The sequence below is a fragment of the Coturnix japonica genome, chromosome 1 (assembly GCF_054131305.1).
Source record: "Coturnix japonica strain WE chromosome 1, WE-NBRP24, whole genome shotgun sequence".
Classification (NCBI taxonomy): domain Eukaryota; kingdom Metazoa; phylum Chordata; class Aves; order Galliformes; family Phasianidae; genus Coturnix; species Coturnix japonica.
In genome coordinates, this window is record NC_140663.1 from 70,638,967 (window position 1) to 70,650,400 (window position 11,434).

General features: G+C 38.1%; 1 long non-coding RNA gene across 3 annotated transcripts; it reads right to left on the bottom strand.

Moving 5' to 3' along the window:
• Nucleotides 1–332: 332 nt before the first annotated feature.
• Nucleotides 333–9,227, bottom strand: LOC107319274 (uncharacterized). Of its 3 annotated transcripts, none has more exons than XR_014945203.1 (4): nucleotides 9,086–9,227; nucleotides 5,837–5,917; nucleotides 2,380–2,520; nucleotides 333–1,280 (listed from the first exon to the last, which is right to left on the bottom strand). It is a non-coding gene; the product is annotated as an uncharacterized LOC107319274 (long non-coding RNA). The 3 variants fall into 3 exon arrangements; XR_001557719.3 differs by having other exon boundaries at nucleotides 333–1,367; nucleotides 9,086–9,226; XR_014945204.1 differs by having other exon boundaries at nucleotides 333–1,367; nucleotides 2,380–2,517; nucleotides 9,086–9,208.
• Between the last annotated feature and the right edge of the window lie 2,207 nt (nucleotides 9,228–11,434).

The following is an 11,434-nucleotide window of genomic DNA, read 5'->3' on the forward strand; positions in this document are numbered from 1 at the left end:
AGTAAACAGCAAAGTAGTCACTTCAATTTTTAGATGTTAGTTACTTCTCACTTTAAATAAACTACTTTATCTCCTTCAGAGTTACAAAGCAACATACAAAGCATCGCATGCACGCTTCTTACCCAGTTGTCTATGCAATGCACCCCTCAGATGGTAGGGTCTGCCACTGAAGTTCCCAAAGATCTGCTATGATTGCATTGTGAGGCAGGGATTCTGTCTTTAGAAAGGACTCATCAGATTAGCACCTTTCTTCATGATGGAAGCTCAGAAATGCTACAGTCATAGTCTTGCTAAATTTTAACTACTGTAAGAATAAACACGAGTATGTCAAGTGCTTTACTAGATTTCTTTACTGATTTTTGGTAAATATATTATAAAAACACAGAATCTTACCAACAGCAAAAACGTAGCCTATGTACAGATAATCTTAGGCATAGGGAACAGTTCTACAAATATTTGCTATACTATGTAGTCCCTTCTATTCAGGAATCGCAAATCATTGACAACAGCATGTCTCAGAGGAATTATAATGGATGAAAATTCAAAATAAAGAAAAACAGACACCAAAATACTAATTACAAACAAATTTGTTTGCATCTGAGGTGGTTTAGCACTATTGAAGGACTCTGACTTAACTGAAGCTACAACATTTGGGAAAAGAATGGAAAGAAAAAATGAACTACTGCTCCAAGACAGAACCAACGTACTGTGACTCTGTGAAACACTCCTCTGGACAAGCAGAACAGAATAATTTTATTCATTCCTATGGGGGAATGAGACTGAGACTTCTCTGATGAACTAATTAAGTTCCTTCATCTTCAGTACTCCACTCTTATAAATCTCATCAAAACCCATCAGAACAGTAAAAATCACATATGGGTATGGATCTCACTAAGAAATACACCCACATAGTGCAACCACTCACATTCTCTATTTTATCCATGTATTTTTGCACTTGATCATATCAAAACCTAAAAGCTTATCTACATGGCAGATTACTGTAAAATCAAGTCATGTGAAATAAAAGTGAGATTTCCAAAGGGTCCTCCTGGTCATTTGTGTAGGCAAGACTTAGATCCAGCTAATGATGCAGTTGCTTGAGCTAAAGCATTGTTACATGCACTGATACCAAGTGGTGGTTGCTGGTATTATTACATCAATAATATATATATATATATATATATTTTCCCATATACAGAGAGGTTAAAGGTTTCATGAAAATCCTGGAAGAAGTAACTGAAGAGTGGTCAGACTGTAGGCATGTCTTCTTCCATAGAAATCTATGCAGAGGAAAAAACGTCATAGTTATTCTTGTCTTATTTTGTCTTGTTTTATTGAAGAAGCAGAGCCTTTCTGATCTGACTTTCCTGGGAAAACAAAAACAAAAAGAAAAACATAGCTAATAGAACATCTTACTGAAGGATCCTCTTAAATAAAGGAAGGGCACTTGTGCATCATGGGGGCCATGGGTAAATGCGCCACGCCTTGACGTGGAGATCTGGTAGAGCAAATATGATGGTGAGCCACTGCCCCTCCTGTTGTGATTTAGCTGCAGTGAAGAGAACACTGCTCAGTGGCAGGGGCACTGCTTTCAGCACAGGATCTGAGATGGAGTCCTCAGCATAGCTATTGACAGCTGCCAGGGAGGGCAATGCTGTGTAGTGATTAAGCATACATTATAGCTCTACAAGGAGTGTGTCTTAATACTAGATCTGCTTGCCATGCAACGTGTCCTTTTCCCAAATGATTTACCAAAAGGTTCCCAAAAAGCACAAACATGAGATAGGCATGGATGCTTATATTTTCTCTTTTTTATCCATATGTCCCATGTCAGCTATGTTGGCATGAAAGTGTCACTGCTTTTCCAGTGCTGCCCACAGAGGACCCTGGTAGCTGTTCCCTGCCATTTCTGGTCCAAATTGGACAATTGTTCTTCAGCTTTCCTTCAAAGGTTGGACTGATCAACAGAGCTTGTTTGTCTCATGCCATTCCAGTAGGTCCCTGTTCATCCTGGCCTGAGCAGCCATTGTAGGCATCCTCTCCATCTGCACTAGCAATTTGTTAACTTTGCTTCATGGCAGGCTGGTGGGGTTATTTCCCTACACAACTGAGAGGTGCCTATGATTAAACAATGAGGCAAAACTGAAGACCTGCTCTGAAAGGCAGTTCTGCCAAAGCACTTGGCTATTAAAATGTGCTCAGTTACATGCACTATGTATCATCAGCAGGGAGCTAGAGATTACCTAGCATGACTGTGAATTGCTAGCTGGGTGGATTTTTGACAGAAACTTTATCATACAGGTAGAATGCTTCCTGTTACCTCTTCTGGTAATGTCAAAGTATTAAATGAAAATACAAATATGGATAGAAATGTCTTACCCCATTTGTCAGCAGTGCCATATCATCTGTCTCAGGGCTAACATTTCAGTGCTAAGAGGACCACAGTGATGAGTTGAATCACTGCGAGGAAGTACAGGACGATGGCAACATAACACCATTGCGCATTCTTGGAGCAGGCTGCTAGTGAAGAGAAAAGAAAGAAAGCTCTCACAACAGACAAAAGCAACTGAAGTCTTTTCTCCAAGTTATGTATTGTTCATGGTGAGGAGAGAGAGGGTTGGGGGAAAGAGTCTTGCTGGAGGGAAGCTGTCTTGTCACTGTGATCTACACATCTAGTGCCTGTAGAAAGTGAAGTTTATAAGGATATCTACAATGTGCTGTAGATACAATTGAAAAAGTTGGGGTTGCTTTTTGTTATTTCCCAGTTAAATGTATTTGTAGAAACTTAATATTCATTTGGAAAATATTTTTATTAATTTTATTTATAGTTATAACTTCAGTTATTAAGTGAAAATAAAACCCTTATTTATGTATGCTTATATATGAACTCACATTTTCAGGATCAGAAGAAACTGGCTAGTTCTAGTTTTTGTCATGCTACATGCTGAAAAGACACCTAAAAACATGACCTCCCATTTTCTGAAGCTGTACACAGCTTTGCCAGCACTCTCACCTTACTCTGCAGTTTACCGGCTCTGGCAGCACAGCTCTGCCAGTGCATTTTGCTCAGCAATATACCTGGCTGTTTTGTCTCTGAATATCCTTTGGAAAATGGCTCATAACAGTGGTGCTAATGTGGTTTATTATTCTGAGTTTACACAGCTGAAGACTCAGAAGGAAATTATGATGTCCTCCTTCAAGCTTTTTGAAAAGGCTTTCATAGGTAACTCAGAATTCTACAGACTCCTTTTCCAGATAGGCTCTTACCACTCTTTTTAAGCACAACAGAGAAATATGTGTTTAATTAGTTCTTTAATCCCTGCCTCCATCATTTTCTGCTTTTGGCAATATAATCTTGCCCAGGGTCTCTGCTTGTGTTCTTCTGATCCCTATTCCTTCACACTTTTCATACGGATCTGTATGATAAAAAAAAAAAAATAGTATAATATAAATAAGAATTAGAACAGGCACCTGATTTCCCTAGGGCTCTATTTGAGAAACAGTTCTCTTTAATATTTTCATAAATGACTGGGATAGAAGGATGTTTTGAGTATTTTTGCTGGCAATACTGATTTAGTAGTGGAGTATTAGGAGTTGCTGATTCTGTCGAGGGTGGAGAGGCCTTGCAGAGAGATTCAGACAAATTAGAGGGCTGGGCAGTCACTAACTGCATGAAGTTAATTTAAGAGCAAGTTCCAGGTTCTGCACCTGAGAAGGGGCAATCCTAGCTATGTGTACAAGATAGAGGTTGAAAGAGGTTTGGGGTCTTGGTCAGCATGAGTTGAACATGAGTCAACAGTGTACCTAGGCAGCCAGGAAAGCCAACCATATCCTGGGGTGCATCAAGCATGGAATTGCTAGCTGGTTGAAGGAAGTGATTGTCCCACTCTACACTGCACTTATACAGCCTCATCTTGAGTACAGTGTGCGGTTTTGAGTGCCACAGTACAAGAAGGACATTGTTACTAGAAGATGTCCAAAAGAGGGCTAAAAAAATGGGAATATGGTAATAGGGGAAGAATATGAGGATCAGCAGTGGTTCCTTGGCTTGTTCAGCCTAGGGGAGACCGAGAGTAGACCTCATCATGGCCTACATCTTCCTCACAATAGCAAGCTGAGGGGTAGCACTGATTTCCTCTTTCTGGTAACCAGTGAAAGAACCTGAGGGAAAGCCATGAAGCTGAGACAGGGGTAGTTCATGTTGGTTCAGATAAATGTTCTTCACCAAGAGGGAAGTCAGGAACAGCCTCCCCAAGAAGGTGGTCATGGCACTGAGCTTGCCAGAGTTCAAGAGAGTCTGAACACTCTCAGACATACAGTCTGATGTTTGGATGGTCCTGTGTGGAGCCAAGAGTTTGACTTTGTGATACTCAAGGGCCCCTTACAATTCATGTTATTCTATGATTCTATAATGATTCTCTGATTCTAAAATTCTGCAGACCTGGAAATATGGATAGCATAGGCAAAATCAGAGAAGAAAAGGAAATGAGGACTGAAGTATAAAAAGGCAGTCAACAAACATAAGATGACAAATAATCAAAACAATGCATTGCATCACTTACAATAGTAATGATTCTGCAGTACAATCCCAAATTCAACAACACAAAATAAGAGTGAATTTAAAAGAAGCCAGTAAACTGGTTTTATCTTTATGACAGCAGGACTGAGATATGCATATAATCCACTTTTCTTTCTCACTGACTGCCACTTTTAGTAACAAACATTGCCTGAAACTTTCAGTTTCTTTTTCCCTCTAGTAAGGCCAAATTAACCCAGCAATGGGAACATTTGTTCTCACTTAGCACTTTCTGCAGCTAACATTTTTTTTTTTTCCCCTAAAAATAGCTTGCTGTTCTGCTGTGTTGCATGAGTGCAGATATTTTCTTTCCATCTTTTACTGGTGTTCACCTCAGATCTGTGAATTAAAACTCATACCCAATATATTGTTTCACTTTGAGAAACAAAATTTACTTCAAGGGCAGGTCCCAGTTTTTGAAAAAATAATGCAATGTATCTTAACATTTGCACTTCAGAAATCCTTGGATCTACTCGCTAAGGGCATGAGACAGCAGTTTGTCTGCCACTTGCTGTGCTTCAGGTCCTGGTTTTCCAGCAGACTGCAATGCTGCACATTCATTTGCTTCTTGGGTCCTTCTGGGATGATCTAACTGGATCCTTCTGGGAGGAATCCCAGTTATATTTCACAGAACCACAACCTTTTAATTGTGCAGACAGGAACAGTGATAACTCCTTCTCCCCAGAAGTGATCTATAGCACTATACCGTAAGGATATTACCATATGACCATATTACCATACCATATTACCATGTGAGAATCTCATTCAGTTCCTGGCAGCATGTTACAGTGTGTTCTGTGCCATGCTGTAGAAGCCAACCAACCCAACAAAACTCATCCAAGTAAATCACCACCAAACAAACAACAGCAACAAAAACAAGCACAGAAAACAAATAAAACAGACAAGCAAGCAAACAAGCAAGCCATACTTTTTCAGTGTTTAAATTTAGACATTTCTGAACCAAAACACAACTGAAGAAGGCAGATCAGAGGCCAGAGATTCTACTGAGCTGGTGTGTTCCAGGCTGCATGTAGTGAACAACAGAGGCACAACACTGTCTACAGCAATGTGCCCTAAGGTCACCTCTTGCTCCCGGGTGAAATGCACCTAAACTTAAATTTACCTAAACCATACCTACATCTCTCTGGACATCTAACACCAAGCAACTCTTCCGTTACATGTAAATGTGTAATTACAAAGATAAACAAAGCAGATAACATGTAATGAAAAAGTTTTAGACTTCCTGCTGTGTTGCAGTACTTTGATGCGTAGTCTTTGGTACACTGTCCGAGGTGTCAGATTTACGCCTCCTTTTCACCTCAGCGTAGGTTACTTTGTCACCTGCAGAAACAAGAAGTACTCCAGTTAGAGGAGCTGCCTGAGACTAAACCATTGTGGTTCTCATTGGATCCAGCACCCCCCACCTTCCTGCGTCAGGCTTTCTTGGAGAAAATGATAAGAGCAAGAACACAGACCCGAAGTTGTTTTTGTTTTATTTTTTTCTGGTAAACTTTTTGTGTCACCAGATGAATTCGTCAAAAAGGAAGTACTAAAAGAGCTTTCACAAATAATTGTTCCTTTGGGCAGATTTCCAAATAAGTACAGTAGAAGTTAGTCAGATATTAAGTTTTAGGAAATTTTAAAGAAGTTAATACTCCTATACTTCCATATCTTATCCACACATGTATGTTTTCTGTTGGCATTTAAGCAACATGGCAACATGTGGGGGGCTATTTTTCTTTCTGTGTATTTCTTAATAAACCTTGAGACAGAGAGGCAAGCTATTTTCCCTTATGAATTAAATATCACTTCCAACAGTTGATTGTGTAAAATCACGTTAAATATTATGTAAACTGTAAACAAACTATTTTCATTTCACCCACAGATTATTCTTCCTTAAATTCTTTCTTCCAGGTATTTAAAACTACCTGGTTTCAGCAGACTGCTTGCAGATATTGGCTGCAATGAAAGAATTGACTTGAGCTGACAACATTTATGCAAAACAAGCTATGACTTTTCTCTTACTGGGAAGCTACTTCCATGAACAATAGTATTTCTTCATGTTACGCATAGATTCTCCGGTGTTTTGTATGGCACTATCTCACATTAGGTTTTCAAAAGTAACATAATAGTGTTATTTCAGTAACAAGTGCTAGACATCACACTCAAAGCAGTCAGAGATGTTTAGGTACTTGATTTCTACTTCCATCATGTTTTCTGTCTGCATCATTTAAGCAGTGCTTTAAAATTCATATACTTATATGTATGCTGGGAAGACATCTGTTTGTCTAGACTCTGCACAGACCCATTGACCCAATTAAGCAACATCGTAAAATAAGAAAAGCTCACAGTAACATATATAAGGGGTTAGATAAGTTAGATCTGACTTCAGATCTAACAAGGTGAGGAGTTGCCCTATGGCACATTTTCTCTTCCATCTTCTGTTATTAAATCCCTCCACAGATTGTCAGAGTAGGAGGGAGAGGGAAAGCAGAGGATGACAAGGACATACCTGACAGACCTCTGCAGTTTTCTATAGATGTGGACATGGAAGGAAGAGAGGAAGAAACTGTATTTTTTTTTTTATCAACTGCAAGTTGTTTACTTTGCATCTTTAGTCCTGTTTTCCCAGTCTGTGTGCAGAAATAAAATACTTTCTTTTCTTAAGAGAGAAATCAAAGAGATTTTTTTTCTCTGGAGTGCCATGGAGAAGATGAACAAGTGAAAATTTCAGCAGCACAAATATAGGACTCAAAGTGGAGACTAATAGCTCTTGCCATAACATGCAGAACTCCAAGGCAGCAGTGCTGCTCAGGATAAAGGCAGAAGATAAGCAGGGTACAAACTGGTGGGAATTGGGCGTAGTACTCACAGGGCAGTAGGCCAGACCTAGTGTTCTATAGTAAGGAAAGACAGCTCAGAGGTATCCTTCAGTACGAAAACCCTTTTCTTTGGCTTCTAAGTTATTATTCCTGTGTTATAGGAGCAACTTTGTTCTTTTTCATGTCATATCTATGATGTAATATAAAACGTACGTGTAGTTAAGATGGCAGCTGCTGCTTCTTTTGCACATTGCCAGGCAAGCATCTGGCCTCACAGAAGTATGGCAAATACCAAGCTTTTGACTAAAGGAAAGCACCATCCTCAGAGTGCTAGAGCTTCTGAGGTCAGTGTTAGGCTTATGAAAATCTGTGAGTCTAAACCATATTAATACTAAGCATTATTAAATCGGTCATGTTGAATGCAACATCTTTCTCGCACAGAATGTGGGGAGTGACAAGAGTTCACAGCACCTAGCACAAGAGGAGGGCCACAATTTCCTCTGCTGTGCTGTTCTAACCATTGAAAGCAAATGAGCACATGTATAAATCAAAGATGGAGCCCATAAAAATATGTAATGGGTATGTATGTACGTGAAAACATGAAAGAAGAGTATTAGTTAAATCTATCAGCTTTTTTTTCTCCACTATGTCTCAGTAGGATGCATGGATAATAGGTGGTAAATTCGAGACTGATTTAAAGCATTTCTTTATGCGAGATCATGCAGCCTAATGGACAAACAGACTTAACATATGAAAGCTGAAGATAGACCACTAATTCAGATATTTTTAGTACTATGTGCAAAACGGAAAACCAACAGAATTTATTTTTATAGAATAAAAGCTGCTTTTATTCTGTAAACATTTGACTTCCATGCTATCACCTCTGAATATAATCTTATATAGTTTTTTTCCGTGTTTAGTTGTCTCATAGCTAACAAAGGTCCATCTTTTTTTACTGAAATAATAAAAAGTAACTAGATATGTTTGTTATAAAACATGAGTGATATCCATTAGTGGATATCTTTGGCACTTTATTGAAAATACATTTTTGAAGTAATGTAGTTTTATGGTGGAAGGCATCAGTAGGTCATAACACATATGATCATGTTACAGAAATATCTCTTGATTCTTGACTTGTGTTTTTCTCAACGTACAACTTGCAGAGAAGGAAGAATGGCACTCAGACAAGGAAAGAGAGAGAAAGAATGAATGAAAGAAAACAAAGGAAGACATTGTTTTACAATTAAAAATGATTTCTGGCATTTAAGAAAATTAATCAAAGTAAAATTTCAATTGTAGCTTATGCTGTAGGAGAAAGAAATAGATCCAGTATCCTGAGTACACTGTAACTGCACATGTTAATGATTTGTATTAATATTTTGCATTTCTGTGTATTTCAGAAGCAACACTTTTCAGCCATTCTACTGTAATCCAGAATGGGATTTTAGAGGCAAGTCTTTACTTTTCATGAAATTCAGTCATTCTCCAGATAAACAACATAGATGTTCCAAGTGGATTAATATGTAATAGACAGATAAATAGGAATATTTCTAAAAATGCTTAGAATAAGATTTCAGCATGTTATGGATGTTTCAATTGAAAAGAAAAGAAGAAAGTTTTAAGAACATATTGCTGAAGAAAAAAGAAATATATATAAGTAAGTAATATTAAGATAGCCATTTGTTACCTGCATCTGCAGTCGGTGAAGTATAATGCACTCTCTGCTCAGGTGATAACTCTGCATAAATCACCTTATTTGCCATTTTGAAGAAATGTCTTCAGATCTGTGATCGAAATGGACACACTGAAGCAGTAATACCCCGTATGACATCCTTTCTGGCCTCCTCCCACCCATCACACCACAGCAGGTCAAAATAGAAGTTTAGCTGTTCGTAAAATGGAAGGAAACTGAGATGCTTTTCTTTTTTCTCATGTAAATTCTCACATTTTATCATTATTTATAGCCCCTCCTGTTGATATATCTCCAATAAAAACACCACAGTTATGATTTTTAACAACTTGCTTGTTATTTGTGACCTTCAGCCCACTCATAATTTTAATCTGGGACGTGACATGCCATTGTGCAGAGCATGCTCATATCCTGTTCAAACCAACTGGGCAGTTAAACCTTTTCTAACAGAAAGAAAAAAAAAAATCAGTATGTGATTTTCAAGTCACTTCCCCCTAAATTTTGCTAGTTTAAAATTGAAACCAGAAAGTAATGATGAAGGAAGAAAGACATTGATGAAACATCTCATATATTGATATATTTTTCTGCTTCATTATTCTATAACGAATAAAATTTGGATTTGAAAGAATGCAATCCTATTATGTCCACTCTTTTTTTTTTTATTTTTAGATTTTCCTCCACACATAAATTTCTTCTTATTCTTTTTTATGGTTGTATGGTAATTTAATATGTTGCCAAATCTTTGAATTCTTTGCCCAGAGAAATTTCTTCTCTTCAGTCAGCTGTAGATGATGTGCTGATACCTATGACCCAGGTGTATCATTAAGATCAGAACTGAATAAGAGCTGAGTCTGCCCCATGAGTGCTTTGCATGTGGCTCATCAAATGTTCCCATTAAAGACAGTCAACATCCTAGTTTTGTTTAATCCCCTTCTATTAGAAGAGTGCATTCAAGATGAAGGCATGGAGTTATCATGATAGTAAGTTAAGAAGCTCAATATTCTGCCCTCTTGGAACCAGCCATGAAAGGATATTGGCTTTTTCAGCCTAGATCATTAAACACTTTCAAAAATGGGCTGTCATGCTGTTAATTACCCTAGTAACAAAAAGACCAAGTGTAATTTCCTTAAGAGGATTTGTCATCTCTGGGCCAAGCTTCCAGCTGCCTCATGATGTCACAGGTACATCTATGCTGTTCAAGGATAACTTCTGTGGAGGGACCTGAATGTATTCACCCTGCCTGTTAGTTGGAATAACTGTTTGCACTCTGCTTCTTGTATTCCACAGGCTTCTCCAGTTTGTACCACCCTAACAACTTACCTGTATCATGCACTAAGATTTTGTTCATTCAGTAGGATGTTTAAAGGTGAGTTTACACTTGATATCATACCATCTTTGAGCAGTCTGTAGGGGAGGGGAAACTCATTTGAGAAGGGCATATTTAGTAGCTTGACCTGTCACTAGTCTAAGCCATGTGTGGTTTAGGACAGTCATCCTCTACAGAAAGGTTTTTAACAAGAGAAATGAGCGCCATTAGATTGGCCTGCTTTGTTTTATGCACCTGGGATGATAAGCAGTGCACTTACTTTGAAGACAGCTCCTCTCCTTTAGCACCTCTTTCTCCTGTTGGGGACATTCAGGGGTCATTCATTTTGTCTGTAAGATAAGATTATAGTACCCTGGAGGCACTTTCTCTCTACTGATTGGAAAGTAAGTACAGGTAAACAGCTTAGACGTCAACACCCTTAGGCACCTAAATGAGGAAGCAGACAATCTCAAGATTACAGCATTTCTGTTGAAAGGAGCCAACTCCTCCTTCCCTGCCACATGTGATGGTTCAATTGTTGCCTGATGTTGCAGTTAAGATATTTCAAGGCAAAGTCTTTACTTCAGTAAAATAGTGTGAGGAATGTATTTGTATTGGCACTTTGGCACTAAACTGTGCCCTTGCTGCCAGTGATGTAAACCCAGATTGACTGGAAAAAGGAGAAAATAGGCTTTGGAAGCTCAGAAACCAGTGACATTTGGTCACTGTTTTCCTGTGCACAAAACTGACAAAATTACTTCATCAGAGGATTTGGGAAAAATATGTTAAAATGTATGTACCATTAAAAAGCTAATTCAAGGATTTAGAGAAGGTTTTTTACCTCTTACAGTTATCCTTTTTATTTAAATAATATAAAATAGTCACTAGATGTCTCCACTTCACCACAAAATATATTACATTCCATTTAAACCAAGGAAATGTTTGTATGCTTACACAGCCTTTAAAAAAAAAAAAACAAAAAACAAAAAACTATTTCTACTAAATAACTTAATGGAGATAACTAGAGTGTAAAAAATAAA